This window comes from Carassius auratus, chromosome 21 (assembly GCF_003368295.1).
Source record: "Carassius auratus strain Wakin chromosome 21, ASM336829v1, whole genome shotgun sequence".
NCBI lineage: Eukaryota > Metazoa > Chordata > Actinopteri > Cypriniformes > Cyprinidae > Carassius > Carassius auratus.
Genome location: NC_039263.1, coordinates 17651974 through 17674721, shown reverse-complemented (window position 1 = coordinate 17674721; position 22748 = coordinate 17651974). Strand labels below are relative to the sequence as shown.

The 22748-nt window shown below is 36.6% G+C and overlaps 1 protein-coding gene and 1 pseudogene across 2 annotated transcripts in view; both read right to left on the bottom strand.

Moving 5' to 3' along the window:
* The window catches only part of LOC113038752 (mitotic-spindle organizing protein 2), a 1160083-nt gene that overhangs the window by 44675 nt on the left and 1092660 nt on the right, over positions 1 to 22748 (bottom strand). The gene's annotated exons all lie outside the window — the stretch shown is intronic.
* On the bottom strand, positions 999 to 22509 carry LOC113038730 (dynein intermediate chain 1, axonemal-like; annotated as a pseudogene).

The following is a 22748-nucleotide window of genomic DNA, read 5'->3' as shown; positions in this document are numbered from 1 at the left end:
CTAAAAGCGATGTCAGATCCATTGTGCATTCAGACGGGAGTTTTAGAGACAGACAGTAACCAGGCAGAGGCTTGTGAAGGCTTCATTGGGCACACCAGGAAAAGAATGAGATTTTAAGGCAGTTCCTTTCTCACGCCACTGACTCATCTGTGAATAATGCCAATGAGCTTCTCGCACCTATAATAGAAAACTGGAACAAAATCTAAAAGCTGACGACATCATTGTGCGGCACACAGAGCAATTTCATTCTGCAGAAATGATGAAATACAGTACTGTGATACCTGTTTAAATAGCTTTGTTCTCTCTTTCACATAGGATAGGAAGCCTGAGATGAATGGTGGCGACTGCATTCAAGACCTCATCCAAAAGAAAGCCACCCTGCTGTTTATTTCCATCTACCTCTGAATGTGAACGACGCTGAGTCAGCGAAAGAAGAATAAGTCCACCAGTGAAAGACAGCAATGTTGTGCAGTCATTAAAAGTAATTGCTCTTAAAAATCCTCAGGCTTTGCACTTGATCCATCATCAGACCAGTTTCAAAGTCTTCCTCCACCACCAGAACACAGTGTGTCCTTGATCTGTGAACATAAGAGATGTGAAAAGTAAGACGCACTTGTTCACACAGGATCAGACGATCAGGAGGACCCCTGGGTGACAAATAATGACAGCAGAGTGATGGTGTCTTCAGCAAGCCGGGCTTCACAGGTCACAGATCAGAGCGGTGTCTTCTGGGGCTGACAGCTGGTCTGAGGGAGGGAGGCCGTCTCTGTGTCAGCGATGCAGCTATGTGACCGTGAAGACTCCATCTCCACTACGGGACTGTCCACCGCCGCAGTGGTGGCCATAGCATGTAACATCTTAGTAGCTCTGCTCATACTGATTCTGATATTGATCCTCTGCAAAGCATGCAAGGTTCCCTCCAGTCAGGAGGGTGTCCCGGTGCTGACTCTAGAGAACACACGTCAGAGGAACGAGCAGAGGTGCTTGCTGACGGCATGACGGAAAAAATTAGCGACGGAATGCTGTTTATATTTTGTACTGCCTGCAGCAATCAATTGCAGACTGGGCGACATGGTTTGTCATGAATTAAAACATGATTTCATAGATGTTTTATGCTATTCATAGAGGCCTGCATAAGTGAGGCGTCATGTAAAACACTCGAGGATGAGGAGTGAGTTTGCTGAGCGTGGGCTGCTGGACTGTACCTGAGCTCTCTTATACTGTACCTCTCTGCCTGAGTGTTTTATGTAAAGGTAAAGAGACTCTCAGTCGAGTCATTCAGTAGTGCCTGACAATGTCAGTGAAACACCACACCTGCAGCTAACCAGCTAGCAATCAGTGTTATGCTAATTAACACACAAACAAATAAAAGCTCAAGTGCAAGAATTACTTTTTAATAAGAGCTGAATTGTGCTGCTTTGTGTCTGAAATAGACGTTTTAATAAATGCATGTTTTATTGCGGTTGTTTGCTTGTGCAATGGGTCAGAGGAACCGATACACTAATAACATGATAGCATCTTTTCTTGAGAATATCAGAGAAACTTTAATGGTTTAATAAATATGTTGCAATATCCATACAATTCTTGGTCTTTTTTCAACATCTTGTAAAGCTATGAGCTACCTTGTTTTAGGCATGCAGTATGACTATTTCTGACTGTTCTCACATTTCTAGAGAACCAGACATGCAGCTTTATAAGATGTAAAAAAGAAATTCAAGTAAAATAATGGTAAATCTTCTCCCAACTTTATTGTAATATTGAAATGGACAAAATTCATGCAGCATAAAAACAAAAACAAACTTTTTTTCAGACAACCTTTTCTAATAATGCATGTACTGTGTTTGAAATGAACGAATCACATTCAAACTTTTACTGAAAACAGCAGGTTTTGTAGGATGTTATCTTGATCTTATTACCGAAATCACAGCCTGCTTACAAAAAAATGTGCAGGACGCTTTGTGAAGAGGTACAAAAGTAATTCCATGAATTACTGTAGATGTGCCTTGGAATACTGTGAAGGCAACCATCAACAAGTGGGCGCCACAATGACATCGCAAAAAACTGGTCAACTGTACTGATCACTTGTTGCATGTGACAACAATTCTGTATTCTTCATAATAGCTCAAGCATCTGAGCCTACCTACATTTTTGCCACAACCAAAATGTTAAATGATCCTACAAAACCAAGTAGAACTTCTTGGCCATGATTTTACAAAGCATCATCCAAACAACAACACACTCACAATAGAGCTGCTCGATTAATCGTTAGAAGACCGCAATTTCGATTCAAACGCCCACACGTTCATTTTTCTAAATGACAACGATTCGTCTGTGTCAATAACAAGATAATATTGGATATTCAAATCTGTGTTTGCACTGCTACTGACGGAGAGAACAGATATCATATTTAGGTAGAAAACAGCTTTAAACAACCACACAGTATTATGTCCGACTTACAATCATTCATATTATCACAGTACTGAGATAAAAATGTATAGTTCAGTTATTAACACTGATGCCTATGATAGCGATCAAAATGGAGCGAATCATCTTTTGAAAGTAATTTTAATTTCAAATAACATTTGTCGATTACATTGTTGAGACAAGTGACTTAATGTTGTCACTGAATCATTCATTAAAAAACGCATCATTCAGTAATGAAAACAAGTCAAGTGAATGATTGTGTCATTTATTCAAACATTTTTTTTTTTTTATAAATCATTCAAATTAAAGATTTTTTAACAGAATTAGGTGATTATATGTTATTTTACTTTCAGAATTCAGAATTGTTGGAGAATTGTGATCTCCATTTGAAACAAGAAAACATGATTCTCAAATTATCCAGCTCTAACTCATAATGAAGCATGGTTGTGTACGTATCATTCTATATGACTGCTTCTGTTCAGCTGAGACTGGGGCAATATCAAGATAAGGACAATCATGTGTAGTGTTAAATACCAGACCATTTTGGCACAAAACCTGCTGGCCTCCACTAAAATGAAGATGAAGTTGAATTCATGTTTCATCACAAATTTAAAATCTCAAAAACCAAATCAAAGTCAACAAACATTTGGCTTCAGAAGAAGAACCATGTTTTGTAAAGGCCCAGTCAGAGACTACACCTATCTAATTTATATATATATAAAAAAACTGAAATGACATGGGGCTCTTTTGCAAGACTGAAAAAAATGAACAAATCAAGATTTACAAAGGTGATAGATGACTATTCAAAAACACTGGCTGCTCTACTAAAAGGAAAAAGCTAATATTAGCTGAATACTTGTGCATCCAGGATATATCAAGTCTTACTTTTCATTCTTCTTTCCTTAAAAGTTTCTGTTTGCTGTTACATGAATTGTGTTGGTTTCAATATTACATTAAAGATGGAAAAATACTTTAACAGAGGTGTGCTGACTTTTATAGCCACTGTATATTTTAGTGTTTGTAATAAATGTGTAGTATTTGCAGTCGTCCTGGTCTTACTGTGCCTCAGTTCTTCTGATTGTTCCCAGGCTACCTCAGTGAGCTCAACAGTTGCTCCATCTTTGTTATTTCCACCTCCGGCCCCTTCGGCAATTCCTGACCCTTCTTCTCCTGTGGACCAAAGAGAGAAATGAAGAGGACGAGATGAGTCAGCTGCTGGCAGTGAGAGGACTGACCCAGGGGTGCCACAAACACTTCTCAGTGTGAAGCTCCCATTTAAACGTGTTCATCTCGACCGGCGGAGGTAATGAGGGAGGTGTTAGTGCAATGTTATTTCCTCTGTGTGTGCTGTGGTGGAACAAAACCGTCAGAGATTCACTCTAATCTCACATGACATTTGTCTGATATGATTACAGTGACACATTGCTTCCTCGGGGGAGAATAATCAAAGATCACTATGGTTACTGACCATTCTATGATTGTAATGAACTAAACCAGACCAGATGAACTTCTCGGAAGAAATATTCACTTCCACTAATTAAACACTCTCTGGTTCCTGTCAATCAAAAGGGGAAATTTTAAGCAATTATGAGTCTGGTAATCACTCTGAGAACATCTGCTAAATGTGCTCAGCAGAATGCTAATGTTCAGATATTCACAGAACTGCAGTGGAGCGATGAATCTTCAATGAGCTTCAATAAGTAGCTCAAGGTTACAGCTATTCATAGAATCCATCAAATAATAACCAGGGAGGGCCATTAGGGAAATACATTTGGGAGATTGAAAAATGTCAGTCAAACAGACTTAAAAATTTCTGATCAACTGGATGATGGCTTCCTCTTGTAAAATCTTTTTTAGTTCTGCCCTTCGGAAGCAACAGAAGATACCTGCATGTTTCCCGGAAAACAAATTAAATGCAGTTTACCTTGATCTTCAAATTTAAAAAGTTTCCACCCCTGGATTTTAATGCATTGTGTTTCCTTCTGGAGAATCAGTGAATGTTTGAACCTTTTTTAATAGTTGTGTTTGAGTCCCTCAATTGTCCTCAGTGTGAAAAGATGGATCTCAAAATCATACAGTCACTGCTGGAAAGATTTCAAATATGGCAAATATATTCTGAAGATATTCGGTTTAACTATTCAGAACAAACAAGGGACTCATGAGAAACCATCACAAAACAAAAAAGTTGTGGATCATCAGGTAACCACACACAGTATGAAGAACCAAGGGTTCACAAACTCTTGAATGGGGTTATTTTAATAATTTCAGCTTTTTTTTGGGGGGGGGGGGGGGGGGGGCTAAAGGTAAACATCTTTTATGTAAAATATCTAGCTAAGCAGAGCACTAAGTAAAAAATAACATGCATTTTGTATGAGCTCTCTTTTTTTTTATTACATTTTCACAGATTCTGCAAGGGTTTCACAATCAAGAGGCACTGCATATATATACATATATATATGTATATGTGTGTGTGTATATATATATATATATATATATATATATATATATGTATGTATATATAAACCAGAATGAATTATGGTTTGTATGGCCCCTCATACACACACACACACACACACACACACACACATACATATATATATATATATATATATATATATATATATATATAAAAACACCAAAAACCTTTTTTGGTATCCATTACTTCCTGTTTAAGCAGGAAGTCATTCTCAGACCAGGAAATACATGTGCAAGACCTGCTCAGTTCTTCCTCACAATTTTAGAGTTATGCTATTCAAAGTCATCCTTTTTTCTTTTCAAATACATATTTTAAGTTTTGAACTTTGACATATAATTATGTAACCTACTGGTTCTACAGATCTGTGTACAAGTGTTACTGATTTTGATCGTATTAACAGGGCTTAATGCTAAAAATTTCTTTACTGGTCCGGTTTGGCCAGTGTTTTACATTTTTTACTTGCCCTGGCAAAATTTTTGCAGGACTTGCCACAATCAATCAATCAATAAGACTTATTGTTTTCATTGTTGACTGTAACATTGTATGGTAATAAATAATAACCATTTTGCACAAATAGTTACAATAGTTCAAAGATAAAACTGAAATAAACAATGCTTTTTCAGGTAGGCCTAACTATTCCAGTTAAGGATGCACTGATCAGGATTTTATTTATTTTACAATCAAATGAGCCAATTCCCATTCTAGTTGCCAATTTATTTAGTTCTTCTTCTTCTTATTATTATTATTTTTTACATTTATTAAATGTTTATTTTGCTCTGTTACTGGCCAAACTAACCTTGAACAAACAAACAAACAAACAAAAAATATATTCAACATGAAGCAAGTGCACAAAACAAAAACATCAGATGGGCTAAATAAATATTTTATTATTACTATTTATTATTATTAGTTTTATTTCCTTAATTATATGTGTGTCTGCACTTTGTTTGTACTTTCTGTATTGGAAGCTCCTGTCGAAATTTCTTGTGTGTGTAAACACTTGTCAATAAAGCTCTTTCTGTTTCTAATAAAAATGCTAATTCAATCTCTGACAGCAGGTGGGGCTTATAGAACACCAGTCTAGCACTGAGTTATAAGTAAATAAAAAAAATTAAAATAAATAAACCGTAAAGTGTGACGTGACATTCAGCCAAGTATGGTGACCCATGCTCAGAATTTGTGCTCTGCATTTAACCCATCCAAAGTGCCCATCCACCTACAATTCCTGCCGGCCCGAGACTCGAACTCACAACCTTTTGATTACGAGTCTGACTCTCTGAACATTAGGCCACAATATCCCCTAAATGAGTCTTGAGTTATTTAAATAATATAAAGATATCGCTATCGCTCAATCGCAACTCGCTCAAAGGATGAGGCCATGTAACCTTTTCACGAATATTTTTTATTTTATTTTTAAACCCAAATAGCTTGCTGAAATACTTCTGTGGTTGCCTCATCTACCTCGGCCATGCTGATCAAGGCCTGTCACGGTGAGCCTGATCGTGCCTAACCTGCCTTCCGTTTCCACTATACTCCTTCCGTTTCAACTATACTCTCTCTCGCACATACTGTACATACATACATACTCTGTCTCGCACATACAGACATTCTTCTCTTACATAAATATATTCTATATATGTATGTGTGTATATGTATGTGAAAGGAGAGTGTATGTGTATGAGAGTGGAAGTATATGTATGTGCAAGGAGAATGTTTTTGAGTGTGAAAGCAAAAAAATATGTTTGTAAAGAGAATGTATGTGTGCGAGAAATAAAAAATATATGCATATGAAAGGAGAATGTATGTATGTGTGTGTAAGAGTAGAAATGTATGCATGTGGAAGGAGAATGTAAGTGTGTGTGAAGGCAAGAATATATGTATGTGTAAGGAGAATGTAAGTGTGTGAAAGCAAGAATATATGTATGTGTAAGGAGAATGTAGTGTCTGAAAGCAAGAATATACAGTATGTATGTGGATGGAGAATGTATGTGTGTGAGAGTGCCAGAATTAATTAAGTCTTGTACGACCCCTCATATATATATATATATATATATATATATATATATATATATATATATATATATATATATATATATATATATATATATATATATACATATACATACACACACATACACTCATACACACAATAGAAATGAGTTCTGAAGTTATGCAGAGTCTCATTTTCTAATGACTGTGGCATCTGAAGCAGATGATTGGGAACCAGCAGAGAGTTCTTATGTACTGTAAATGAAGAGGAAGATTGCTTTTAAGTGGCTCTCCTGCCAAGATGACTTCTAATGTTTCTTGTAATTATGGTCAGTGTTTTGTAAATAAAGTTTATTCAGTGACCCTGTTACTTCAAACCAGGAGAAGTTGCTGACTGTTGTGGAACAAAGTAAATTAGAAAATAAATCAGCAGCCGAGAGAACAAACTGAAGGCTCAGGAATGAACGTTGACCCAACTCTTCATGCAGTGAATATAAAACAGTCTGTAAAAAGAGATCTAGCCATAGGACTAATATGAATACTGTGATTGATGACTCACAGACACAGTGAGACGTGTGTGTGTGTGTGTGTGTGTGTGTGTGTGTGTGTGTAGGTGTAGTGTCCTAACCTGGAAAACAGCTGACCGTTTCTATTGAGTTTGGAACATGCTGTTTTTAGTCACCGTCTCAGACGCCACCCCATGGGTCCCACAGCCACTGATTTAACATGTAGCTTGTAGACAGCTATACATGTCTGGCTTCAGCCAGCATTGACCTATACTCACATTAGCACAACTGGAATCCTGCAAAGGTCAAGCGCTTTAACCAAATAATCAATGTCATCACAGTCCTTCATAAAGGTCTGTATTATAAAAGTTGTTTTTGTCTCCTTTATTTTGTGAATCTATTTTTAAGTATTTGATTTGTATAAAGGTGATATAAATCCCCCCATTTTGCTAGCTGAAAAACATGTTATGAATAAATGAATTTAAATAATTTTATATATCATGAAAATAAGTATTTTTAAAACAATTTCTCCTACCTTTTTTTAATACCCAGAGACAACCATAAATAATCCATTAAAAGGTTGACTTCCCAAATAATATAAATGCTTGTGTTATTATATCAGTCCAGGTGGAGTTTCCCAAAAGCACTGTAAGCCCAGGATGTTCAAAGATACCGTTGGCATCAATGGTCTCTAACACGGAGACACGTTGCCACACACATATTATTTTTTCCACTCAATTATGTTGTAATAGCAAGATATGTCATTTTAACAACATCTTCTCTCGTAAAAAAAAAAAAAGTTTTCTCGTTAAAATTACATCTTTTCTTAAAATATAATATTATAATAAAATATAATAATGAGATGTTTTCTAGTCAAAAACGACATCTTTTCTCTTAAAAATGAGATGTCATTAAAACAACAATCTCATTAAAACTACATATTTTCTCGTAATAATGAGATGTTTTCTCATTAAAACTACATATTTTCTCGTAATAATGAGATGTTTTCTCATTAAAACTACATATTTTTTTGGAAAAACAAGATATGACGTAAAAACAATATAATTATCTTGTTTTTTTTTTCTTGTAATAAGGAAATATGTCATAAAACGATATTTTCCCATTATTATAGATAAACTGTATGGTGCATTATTATGATCGAGCTAAGTGATTGTTCACACTGCTGTCGCCACCGTCAGTTAATGACATGACATATCTAATTTTTACAAGAAAAATGTTGTTAAAAATGACATAACATCTTGCTATTACAATTTGGCAGTTTTGACAATTTCTGTATTGGCCCATATCTGTGTTTGATCAACCCCTTCAGTCCTGTTTGTTTTTCCACTGACCAAAAAAAAGTAATTAATTTTTTGTACTTTTTTTTTTTAATCATTCAAATATAATATTATCTGTTCTAGGACTCATATTTTGATGACCATTTGGTTTTTATTGTTTCTGAGTTCATAGTTCCTATGTTTAGTTCCTGTTTATGAAGTTGTTCCTAAATTGTTTCTAGTGTGTTCTCGTTTGTTTCACTATTTTCTTATTTAGTTCACTTATGTCTTGTTTAGTTGCTCATTTATTCCCGTATATTTATATACAATTACAATAATATACACAGTGACTGTTAGGCATGTTTACATATCAGTAGACAGGTTATTAAAAACTTACATTGATATTTCACAAATTGGATGAATGGATGATCATTCGCAATACATTGAGGAATTTAGTTTTACTAATCGAAGTGGAAAAAAGTTTGGAAACAATTCTTTTAGCAGTTCCGTTTTGTGCAGAAATGTACACTTCACCTTTAAATAAGGTAATGTAAGATGCAAATAATCTTCTTGAGGCAAAGCAGAACGTTTATTTATCTAAGATCAGCCACTGCATCTGAGGGGTAAGTGTGCACTTTCAGAGGCGATGACATTAGGCTTTGGGAAGCTGATCAATGACTCGAAGAGACACAGTGAATGTGTTGCACTGCTGACTCTCATCAGTCATATTAAAAGACATTGCAGACTCAGCAGGTTTCTCTCTGTTTAAGGTAAGTACAGCCATGGCAGCAATAATACAGCTTCTTGCTAATCAAAAGCATTAGTGAACTCAGCAGCTCAATCTGTGACACTGAGTGTCATAAGAATGAACTGTTTCAGCCAATCAAATATAATGACTGTCACCAACAAAACACATCAACACTGAGCGCTGACACTGACTGAGATCTCCAAACAACAAATTAGACATCTCACAAGTCGAGGTTTGACAGACAGCAGCTAGACTGTGAGGCAGAGAGATTTTAATTATGTGCTGCCATTGTTATCCAGCATCTGACCGTTAGCTGAGGGCTCGACACATAATCAGTCAGTGGGCTGCTCTCTCTAGATGCAAAACGGAAACAATGGCACATTCGCTCCCAAACCTTTCATGAGTAGTGTACATTAAAGGTGAAGTATATCATTACATGGCTGCTGAAATTCTTTCTCTTATCCCAGACTGATGTGCAGAGACATTTGGAAGTGTACATTCAAAACCTCAACCTGTTAAACTAAAAATTGTAAATATGAGATGTATCTATAATTACTCTGTAATCACAGCAAAACTTTTCTTCTTTTTCTGCATCATTTGGTTCTGAAAGCATGTGTCCCAGTCCAGTCTGATTGATGTCTTGAATTACTGTTTTAATGCCTAGCAAACAAATGATACTTGAATTTGTGTTCAACAAGCTGCGTTAATGTGGTTCCAAAACATTCGCATACAATGTCAGTAAATTGAGACGTTCGATAATCGTTAGCGAATGATTTTTCTTTGAACTGCTGCGGATTCTGGGTGTGCAGTAAATTTGTGTGTGAAGCCGTCACAAGAGCTGCAGATACAGCAGTTCAGCACATGAAGTATGCAGCACAGTAGTGATTGAAACAGCACTGATCGATTAAGCCTGTGGTTTCATTAGGGGCCTATGCATAATATGAGTGCATCTCCTACCTTAGGCTTCTTGCGGAGGTTGGGAGAGAGCTTGAGGCTGGTGACATGGCCGCGGTCATCGCCCACGATGATGATGGGATGGACAGGGTTGAATTCGATGTGCAAGAGCTTGGTCTTCTTGGACACCACTTTTTGCTGGCAGAGAGCCTCATATTTGTTGATGTTGAGGTCGAACACATGGACCTGAGAGAAATGGAGGAGGAGGAGCAGGCAGTTTTAGTCTTTGCATTAATCTGTGTTGTGTGAGTTTCTGTTTTGATGTTTTCAGTGTGAAGCAGACATTAGCACCTCTGAAATGTATTCTCTTGCTATGGCTCCGAGTGTCAGTAAGCCAAAGATGCATTTGAGTTGTTGTGCACTTGTATTTTAATATATTCATATGTATGAGCACAAGAATATGTGTGACTGTGGAGGTGTAAGAATGCAGACCATCTGCTGTAGAGGATCGTATTATTTTTGTGATAGTATATATAGAGAGGTAGCTAATTATTTTAATAGATTATTTAAAGAAATAATATTTTTTAATATACCAAATTTAAATTATTAATAAACATTTTAATATTTAATTATATAATACATATTTTTAATAAGAAATTTTTTTTATCAGGACAATGCATATTAACAACAATGCCAGAGTTAGCCGATGGCTAATTTTCATCTGTTGTCCTGTTTGCCACATACATCTAAAATTGTGAAAATGTAAAAAATCTCACTACAATAAGTTCTAAAAAAAAAAACATAATTATACACACATGCATTAGCTTCATGCAGCATGCACTGTCAATGCAACAAGTTAAAAAGCATTTGTTAGATGAGTATAAAAATAAATACATTTTGAAGTATATTTGCTGTTTGTGAAAAGTTTGAGATGTGTGTATGTGTGTGTCTCTCAGACATACAGATAAAGAATGAGTGTCTCAGAGGATGACAGAGTCCTGTGCGACAGATGCAATCTGTGGATGACAGAATCTCATCTTCTGCTACATTCAGTAAAAAAAAAAATAAAAAAAAAAAAATAAAAATCCAAATGAAACGGAGAGAGGAGTGAGTGAGGGAGGGATGGGTGATTAGAATTCCCATCATCCTCATTGTCATTGTCATTCATGTATTATGCTGCCCACCTAAGCATAGGCAGATGAAAGACAGAGACGGGAGATGGGGACACAGAATACAGGTTGGATACTCATTAGTAAATATTTGTCAAGCAGCATGTCTCATAATTAGTCAGCGAGTGTGAATCTATCTTAACAGACTGATGATATTCTGGGCAGCTGAAGCAGTGATGCAGAGGACACGCACTACGTCAGTACTAATGATGCCATCTGCAAACGCAGGAGTAACACCAAATCTAAAATGACATATTTGGCGCTAAGAGCTTGAGGAAGGAAAGGAAGAAAGATTAGAAATCATGCAGTTTGGTCTGTGATTTGTTGTTTCATGGTATCTCAGCAAGATTTATTTTTGTAGGCTTGCCTGCAGTGAATTTCTTCATGGCATTTTGAAATAGCTGAGGCAGCCGACTGGCAGCAGAGATATGGACCCGGTCCAATACTAGTGTCATACTGGCAAACATTACACAGCGTGTCCAAACTACTGAGATAAAGAAGCAAGGGATTACTCGACCCTTGTCTATTTGCTCTTTTACAAATGATTATGTGTGTATGTATTTACATATTTATTATTTTGTTTAATTATTTTATATTTATTTTATTTTTTTACAAGAGACGCTCCATATTCTCCATGGTCTGGATCTCCGGGTCTGGTGGTAGCACTTTTAGCTTAGCTTAGCATAGATCATTGAATATGATTAGACCGTTAGCATATCTCTCAAAAATGACCAAAGAGTTTCTATATTTCTCCTATTTAAAACTTTTTAAGAGTTGTGATTTTCTAGGCCAATATGGTTAGGAACTATACTCTCATTCCGGCGTAATAATCAAGGAACTTTGCTGCCGTACCATGGGTGCAGCAGGCGGAGTGATATTACGCAGCACCTGAAAATAGTCCCCGGCAACTCTGCTATTGCTGCAATTACACAAATTAGCTGGACTATTTTCTTTATCTTTATTTGACCCTCTAACTCTAGCACTCTCTATTCTAATTCCATTCGTAAAAAAAAAAAAAACTTGTCCCTTTTAGACCTGCACTCTATTCATTATTAGCTTTCTAATATTTTTGTATACTGTTTTCTTTTCATTTATTATACAATTAACAAAAGCAAAAAATGACATCAAACACTAGCTTGCTCTATTCTTTTTCTATTCTATCTGTTTTCTTTTTATTTATTATATTATTTAAAAAGCCTTTGCTATGTGTACTGTGTTAAGCTGACTGAGACTTGTTGTAGCACTTGTGTATCATTGCTCTTTTGTTGATTTTGATTGCTTCCATTGTCCTCATTTGTAAGTCGCTTTGGATAAAAGCATCTGCTAAATAAATAAATGTAATGTAAATGTAACCAATTATAATTAATTATAAATATTTCCCTTTTTAGCCAATTTACTACAACTGACTTATTAATTAATGTGTAATGTTATTTATATATATTTTTTAAACAAATTATGAGCTCTAAAAGATTTTCTGAATTTTTAGAACTCTTTTGCTTTAGACCATTTGCAAATGTTAAATAATAAAAAATCTTAAAAAATGTCAAGGTTACCACTGCATATTTCTGATGAAATCGTGCATCCCTAATTAGAGGGTTAATTTGCCCCAAAATGAAAATTAGCCCATAAATGACTCACCCTCAAGCCAGGTGTATATGACTTTTTTTTCACACTTTCAGACGAATCCAGTCAGAGTAATATAAAAATGTTCTTTGATCTTTCAAGCTTTTTCGACTGTTACTCAGCGAGTGTTCCAGTGCATCTTCTCAAAATAAAAAGTGCCCATCCATTAAAAAAAGTGTCTCACATGACTCCAGGGGTTTTGAAAGAAAAATATCCATATTCAAAATTAAATAATTACTTTAATGTAGCTTGTGCCAACAGTTGTACACAGAAGCAGCTCTGGGAGGATGATGTATGAGGTCAGCATAGCGCTACTCAGCGCTACAACAGTGAGCGCAAGCTAGATTAAATTGATTATTATGTTTTAAATATGGTTATTTTTCTTAACGCATGGATTTGCTACAGGAGGACTTTGTTCACCCCGGAGCTGTGTGAGACACTTTTTATTAAGGATGGGCGCCTTTTGTTTAACTTCTTTTGGACTGACGAATACAACTCTCGCTGAATGTCATTAAACAGCTTGAAAGATCAAATACCATTTTTAATATAACTCTGACTGGATTCGTTTGAAAGAAGAAAGTCATATACACCTAGGATGACTTAAAGGTGAGTAATTTATGGGCTAATTTTCATTTTTGGGTGAACTAACCATTTAAATCATTATTTAAAACTACAAAAAGAAGACGACAACAGAACGGGAGAAGATGGCGTTCTTTCAGTCTCCACAAAGACTTGTACTACAACACATCAACACTGTTTGTCACGGACAACTACTGATATATAATGTTATGTAGTATAATAAATTATAAGACCCTTGTTCTTCTCTTTATTTTATTTTAAATAAGAAGGTGTAACATTAAAATATATGAAAGTGCTCATAAACACACACAAAACTCAATTATATATTAAAGGAGGGGTCCTAGCAGACCAATCACAGCTCTTGCGGTCCTCATGGAGAGGTGCACATCAAGCTACGGTGTAGTCTATGCTGTAGGCTACTACAGCTACCCTACGGCGTAGGTTCGACGCAGAAGTATAAATTGGGCTTTACTTTAAGAGGAAACTACACTCACAGCAGTTGCTGACATTGGACCCTCGGCATCAAAGTAAAGCAGCATTCTGGTGGTTTGGTTTTGTTGGGGAACAGAGTGTGGTCTTTATTGGATCAAGCTGTAATGGGTTTCCTGTAGAGGGCAGGTGTAATTTAGCCCACCGGAGTTACAGTGTTAGCAAATAAAAGTGACATCCACCACAGCACGGCAGTTTAAACCGATCAGGACTGTGAGACTGACAGGTGATGCCTGAGGCCGCCTCAGACAAGAGCTTGAGACCAGCTGTGTGATTTGAGACTAATTGCTAACGAAGGGACACTGTGTGGTTTTTGTGTGTGTGCTGCAGTGTACAGGTGCAGTTGAGCACTGTTGAAAAGACATCCCATTGTCTGGCTGCTACTGTTTCATTAGCAATTATTACATTTCTCATAGGGGGCTGTGTGTGAATATCCCTTGTGTCAGTTTCCAGACAATAAGTGCACTGTGTTATGCCAGTTAATGCAGCAACTATTCACTGTTTACTAACATAAACGGAAACCTCTTGGTGAAATAGGTTGCTGTTGGGGAGGTGTTAGTAAGGCTAGTGAAAGGGTCTTCTAATAATTCCCATATATGAACGAAGCATTATGTTTCCTGTGTGTGGGGAGCATTATATTGCTGCCATCCAGTGTTAGAGAGGCTACTCAAAAAAAAAAAGACTGCTTAAATTTTTTTATTTTTTTTTAAATAAGAGAAGAACTAAAATGCTGTACTGGGCCTTTCATACTAGGTCTTTGTTTTTTCTGAATCATTCAGTTACATAAACCTTACAAACAAAACTACTCACTAGAACGAATCAGGCTGTTCAGTACTACATATGAGAGGGAGAGAGAGGACTGGTTAGGAATGCAATGCATGTTAGCTTGATTACTGAAAAATGCAATGTTTTTTGAGTGGAAGTATCTGGAGACTGCTGTTATTACTATTATTATAACAGCAGTTATATTATTATTATTGGTTTGGAAAATGGATGGGTGGATTATGGTTACTTTTTTGTTGTTATTATTATTAAAATAGAATTTGAAGCCACTTAAGAAGCCACCTTAATCTGGTAACACCAAAAAAAATGGTAGAACGGAAAATTGTGGACTTAACTGTTGTGTTTGTATTAGAGTTGGGTACGCTCTTTACCTTTCCATCAGTGGTGACAGCAGCAAAGACAGTAGAGGAGTATGGAGCCCAGGCCACATCTGTCACTGAAGTTTTCAGTTCAAAGGTGAAAACGGGAGACCTGTGAATGACATGTTAATTGTATTAGCTACAGTTCAATCAAAACAAAGCTTTCACAGAAACTTCAGTGCTCTCATTCTGAATTCATTTAATGTGGTCATCCAGAGAAAGAGAGAGCCAGAGCCTTTGTTCAAATGTGGGCAGTCAGAGTAACCGATGTCTACTGGTGTAAAATATAACAGAAAGGCTGCATTTATTTGATTGGATCCTTTGATTACTTCAGGAGGTAAAGATCCAACAAAACCAGACATCCAACAGGCAAAAAGATCCATTGCTGATCTACTGCAAAGCACAAGAGCTCTCTGTTGGTGGTTTAGGGATACTGCATCTACAAAATTCTACTCAATCCACTAACACATGAGCAAAATGTGCACTCAGGATGACAGCTTAATTCATTATTAATATAAGGATGTCTTTTTGACAACCTAATTGGTTTGTCTAATAAATGCACTGACACGCTAATCATGTTTTATTGGAAGAGCAATGCGTGCAGAATTAAATTAACAAAACCAAAGCCTGAAATTCACAAGATGTCAAGTATTATGTACAATTTGACTAATCTCACAATGTTCTGCAATTACAATGCAGGAAATTCTCACAAACATTTATTCATAGTTTTATGTCTATTGCTATGAGAGGGTGAAGACTGAAACTAAAACTCTAGTCAAAGATCAAAAGTGCAGGTGCACGAGCACAACCTGAGGTCTACAGATGCATGTTGTTTACACACACTAAAAGGGATGATCAGTTTATTAAAGTTCTATGGGAGCATGAAACAGTCCACCTGTAATAGTTATGTTGGGATGTATCTAAATTAAAATGTTCAGCCAATTATTGCACCAATTGGTAGAGAAACATAAATCCTGTAATAAACAAATTAGGTGGGATAATTGTAATAATAATATTTTAGTCCTTATAGTCCTTTTTCTGAAATGAAATTCAGGCCGTGCCAACTGAAGGATAAGTAACAGGGTGCTATTTTTAGAGGCTGGAAAAGGCTGCTGTAGACATAGCGCTGTAGGGAATGGTTCTCATACTTCATAGTTTGATCCCAAATTTTGACCATCCAGTCCCAGCCACAAGAGATGAAGACATCAGGATGGAAGGGATTCCACCTCACACGAGTGACAGTCATGAAGTGGGCATCATATTTTTCCAGGAACTTGCTAGAATAGTATTTGGAGCCCTGTAAAACACAAACTCATTAACATGTACACAGAACTCTTGCTCCTGTTATACTGCATCTCTATCCACTGGTGGTTATGAATAACATTTGCAGAAGTATTTTTTGTAAAGAGAACAACACCATTTTTCTTGTTTAGTTTGCATTGTGTCGCTCAGGAGAAGTGCTTGATGGATTGAATTCATTGTTCCCCGGGCAGCGCATCACACAACAGAAGGGCTCTGAGTTTAATCTGAGAGATGAATCTAAAGAACACAGAGCTCTGCATCAGCTGTCAGTCTTTAGGGAGACAGGGGCCAGTTTTTGCCCAGTGTTATGTCTCTAGCATTCTAGCATTAAACCAACCTCCAACACAGCTGCCCAACATTTTGCCAATCTGCAGAGGATGCTAGGCACATCTCCTAAAACAACGAAGAATGTTTTGCTCCAAAGTCTGATCATGTCAGTGCATTTTGTGCAGAAGAAGCCTATTATAGCATAGAGGAAATTGTTTCTCCCATCAAAAATGTTGTTTCTATGAGTATTATAGCATCACTTGGAGATGTGTCCCTGAGCAAGACACTTAACCCCTAGTTGCTCCAGAGGTGTGCGACCTATACATATATATATATATATATATGTATATATTGAATGAATGCTAAATGAATAAATGTAAATGTAAATGTATTACAGAGAAAAAAGCAAATAACACTGAAGATTAGAGATTAAAACTAGCTCACCTTTACACTGTCTGAAATGTGTTGAGTTTCCAGTTTACTTAACTTGCTTATGATAGTCCATCATATCCAATGATGAAAGTTTTATATGCATTCTTTAAAGGCTATAAAGTTTATTTGAGATGTGCATGATGTATTGCATTGTGGTGCACATGTACTGTATTCTAACATTTTGCTAGCAAAAGATCTGAGCATGTGTTAACTTTTTTTTTGGTCCTCTATCCCCTTCAGTGAGATGTATACCATCACGACAGAGCTGTTGTGATCGACAGCCGTACTCTCCTTGTGTTTTGTTTTACCTTGCATTTCTTCAGCAATGTTTTCTGCTTTTTCTGACCATCCACCAAGCACCAACCATCACATAATTGGCCATATAGCATATATTTTGGTATATCGTGAGACTTTTTCTAAGAATATGGCCAAACCAGAGCAGTTGTCGCTCTCTCACCACGGTTTCTACACTAGCAAAGCAGGTCTCAGTATCAGAATAAAAACACAAAGCACCATCAAATAACGTTCTGAAAGATAGTGAGTCGCTTTAATTGACCTGCTTACGATTTTTGCTAGAAAATGATTTTGTAAAAAAATGTCATTTTTATCTGAAGGTCAAGAATTTAAAAGTGGGTCCTGGTACTGTGATCTCTAATTTCTCATTAAAGGTGGGCAATGTGAGAATTTGTGATAGGGCCATGTGCTTCCAGACAGAGCAAGTCTTGTAATGTCAGCGATAAGATACAGCATAAATCCTGCAGCATCTGTTTAGTTTTAAGAGCTGTTGCATTAGCATGACACATAACATTATTTCTAAAATTCATGCAAATGGCGAATACCTGTTTTGTGGAAATTTTAAAGAAGAACATGCAATGTTTGTAATTTAGAGCAACAAAAGTCATATGGAGTACAGTGTGGCATACAAATGAGAAACAAAACTGTCTGGCCTGTCAGAATGAATAGTTTGAATGCTAGTCTACCCCTGGCTGACAAAGTGAAAAATATAAATAAAGAAGGAGAGACAGATACGGAATGTTATTAGCCGCTGCCGTGATAGCAGTGCAGAGAGAAGCAGCTAATAAGAACACTTCCTCTCTGTTTGATGACAGGGATATTATATAAACAGTGACTGCTCAGCAGGAGACAACCACCACAAACACAACAAGCTCCTTCTCTCAGATTCTAACCCTGAAGAATAATGAGATGTCTCAGGACTGCAGATCTTCAGACGGCAGGATGTTCACAGGGCATTTGTAAGTGAAAAATATATATTTAAAAAAGTTTGGTTGATTCATTGTATGATTGGTCTTAGTATAAATGATCATCTTGGCTGTAAGGGTATATGACTGACCTTGTGAATCTTTCCATGCTCAGTGCCAACAAGAAAGTTGTAGTCCTTTTGTTTGTGGAAGTCCAAAGATGTTCCAACTAGACCGATGGAGAAAATTTATTTAGCGAATATGATCATACATTATGCATGCGATTTTCTTTTTACACCATTAGCACGTTTATTTAAATAGACGTTATAACTGGCTCTTTTTCTCAAACATTTAACAAAAGTCATTTGCATTCTTTACATGGTGAAACTGAATTATCACTGAATCTCAATAGGTGAAATATCACACATGAATGAAACACTGTCACAGAAAGCTAAACACAAACACCAGCTAAGGATGAATCTGCATGTCAAAAACAAAAGTTGTTTTATTATTGAACTATTGCAGATTTCTGTGTCCTTGGTTACAATCTCTTTTCTATATTATGAATATAATCACAGCTGAAAGGCCCCTGTCCTTATACTAAAAAGGAAACCCCACTCAAATCATCACTCCATATTTTTACAAACACCATTTTCATATAATACTGTAGAATTAATTTATTAAATCTTTAAAAGTTGTAAAATCTGACTAGTGTGGTAAGGTGATACATACCTGTAGGAATGATATCCTTCAAGTCATCTGGAATTGTGTCAATGACTGGGAGCTTGATAATGTCTGTGAAGACTAGTTCATGCTAAAATCCAAATGACTGGCATCAATTAATCTTATACAATAACGACTTGCTTTAGAATCAAGCTTTAGATATTTCCTTCTGTACCTTCACCAGAGTCCAAGACACCAGCCGTCCATCAGCAGACACAGAGATGAAGTTGTGATTACTGTCCAAATCATCTTTCTGCCACTTCACCTGTAATGAAGCCAATCAAACATAAAACACAGACTTTCTGATCGACCAAAAGTCACAAAAACTAACCTACAAGCACTCTGTTTTTAACTCTGTTTTATTCCCAAGGAGCACATGTTAGCCTGAATGCACTGTAAGTCACTTTGGATAAAAGCGTCTGCTAAATGCATAATTAGTAAGAGTAGTATAGTATTCTTTTCTATACATTATATAAAACGAACAACTCCATCGTTATATTATTTTAGGTAATGAAAGTGTACATTCACTAGTTTTTATTGACTTTTTGATCACTTGCTCCTCATGCATACCTGCATCACAGCACTTGTGTGTTTGCCAGAGCTGGCTCTGCTGTTATAAATAGGCTGATCAGTCTTTTTCTTCAGGTTGTACACTGCGACACAGCCGTCATACAATCCCACAGCCACCAGGTAGGACAAATGTTCATGGATGTCTAAACACATTACTCCTGAGGCCGTGTTAAAGATGAATTCTGGGTAACTTGGGTTCTTCAGGGTGTAGAAGAGAAGCATGCCACCCCCCTGCTGAGTAAATTCATCTGAAGGGAAAAGATGAAACACATTTTAGAGCCATTTAAATTACATATGATTGCTTGTATTTGATAAATAGTGAAACTTACGAGAACCAAGACCAACGGCAAAGAAATCGTTGTATTTGTGATTCCTAGAAATAAACAAAAACAAATGTCACTCAAAGTAGTGATATATCTTTTGACTGGAAAAAATAACTGCATTTGTCTTAATACAGTGTGAAACTCACCAGCAGAGGGCAGTCACAGACAGACTTTTGGCTTTATCATACTGAAACGTCCATAATGGGAGAAGAGTGCCCTTCTCTCCTCTGAAATTCATCAGATGCATCCTCAAAGTACATGAAATCTGAGGTTTGGATATAGAGGAGTTTACATCAGATATTTGCATGCTCTTTTTTTGAGCACTTTATAATAAATGTCTAAAATAAAGGGTGTAGCATTGAAAATAATTACCTTGTGCAACGTCATCAAATATATTTTGATTCACCATACGCTCAATGATCTTGACCGCCTTAGCTAGTTGGGATATGTCATCATTCTATAAAGCATAAAGTTATAAAGATACTTCAACTCAACTTTTAAAACAAATCAATCACATTCTTGCACTTTGCATTTTCTGGATTACACTGTTAAAATCTGTCAGATCATATTTCTTATTAGCCACCTGAGTGTCAGTTTGAATCATCTTCTTCTTGCTCTTGTCCTCCTCCTTATTTAGGAACTGGCTTTCGTGCTTCTCTTTACTTTTTTCCCGCCTTTGAAGTTCCTCTACGTAAAAGTCATAAATCTCCCACTGCAGAAAGAGCAAGGCATTCTAACATTGTACATGTCCATATTCACCATAGTACTGTTGTACCGCAAAAATTGCTAATATAATTTACAAGCACAGGCAAAATGTTCCCACCTGATTGGCTGTTGCTGAGAAGTTTGCACGAGGAGGAGGCTCAGTTTGACAACTTATGTCCTGAAAAACATCATTAAAAAATACAGTGTGTTATGCATAAACTGAAAATACAGAAAATCTACAAAGTCTGTTCTATAGTTATATAAGCTATGAGCTATCACCATTGTGTCCTTGTAAAAGAAAATCTGCAAATCACATCTGTTAAATCACTACTAAAACAAAAGGCAGATAAAACTTCAGAAATGTAACCCATAGGTCCTCTTACTCTTGGAGCATTGTTTAGTGTCTGAGAGGCTCTCTCGTTGAAGTTGAACTGGTTGGTGAGTTTCTGCTCTCTCTTGCCAGCTCTGATGGCCACATTGTCTGACCTCTCAGCTCCTCCACCATCATCAACTTCAGCTTGCTTAGCCATCAATCTCCGACCTTCATCAGTTTCCTTGTGCACAAGATTCCCTTCTAGTTCAAAGTGAATAGCCATCTGATCCACAAAGACGATTGGTTTATAGCAGCCCTCCTGAAAAGACAACAGCTTTTAGTGATTTGTGTGGCTGATTTTAAATGATCAAGCTTAAGGACCAACATTTTGATGAGTGTTTTTTTTTTTTTTTTTACTTTGAAACTATATCTGACGATGTTTTGTGGAGCATTTGGATTGCTTGCTTTGAGTACTCTGGTAATCTCTTCATTCAGCTCCTTTTGAAGACAAAATACAGAAATGTGTAAAAAAAATCATTCCAGCATCACTATAACATGACATGATGTAGGCAGAGTCAGACCACAGGTCCTCTCCGGGTTTACGCACTGCCTCAGTTAAGTCCAGCTGGTCTGGAGGCTTCACCAGAGTCTTCCCCTGCATCCATTCCTCTCCTTCGGCTGTGTCTAAACCTTCCTCTTCCTCCTGCATGAAACAAGAGGCTTGAAATCCCAATATGTGATATGTGACAAATCATTCATTCCTGTCTCAAGAAAAGTGATTTGAAAGCTAACGTTACCTTCTTCTTTCCAATGGCTTTGACACTCTTTGCCACAGCTGCCTTTTGGTGGATGTTAACATTAGGTGCCTTCATTTTAAGAGAGAAAATATAAACCTTTGGGTCTTCCAATCAGTGCAGTGCAATTCATAAGTGAAATAGACGTCATTAACTAACGTTAGATGTTGACTTGAGAAAGCCTGGCCCGAAAGTTTAAAATAAAATTTTGAAAGATTTACAGACAGAGCTTGATGGATTCAGCTTGAGAGCTGAAAGAATGTAGAGTAAGTTTTTTTATTATTATTTAGAATAATAACATAACGTTAAATAAATTGTCATTATAAATAAGTATAATAGCAACAATTATTTATTCATTTGCAATCGTGTTAATATCGTTAACATACCTGTCTAGATTTCACTGCCCCAACTTTGTGAGGAACGGACATTTTTTGCTTTCAAATAAGTAGTAAATAATTCCAATTTATCAGTATGTAAACGTAAAAATAACTTTGTATTCAAAAAGATAAAACAACTGCTCTCTTCTCTCACAGTGCGACTGTGTTTGTGTGTACTGCCGTTGTCATGGTAGCGGCATCTGGCTGACGTGTGCGCATGTGCGCAGTGAGAGGTTCCTTACTTGTGACTTCCGCCCCCTAGCCAACTCTACAAGCAAGCAAAACCCATAGACAGTAAAAGAAAGGCAAGACCCGAATATAAGGGGCTCATGGTTAAGGAGGGTTAACAAATCTATTTAGGGTAATGGTTAAATTTAAATAAAACAATAAACCATTCCTAATAATACAAACATCTAATTGCATTGTA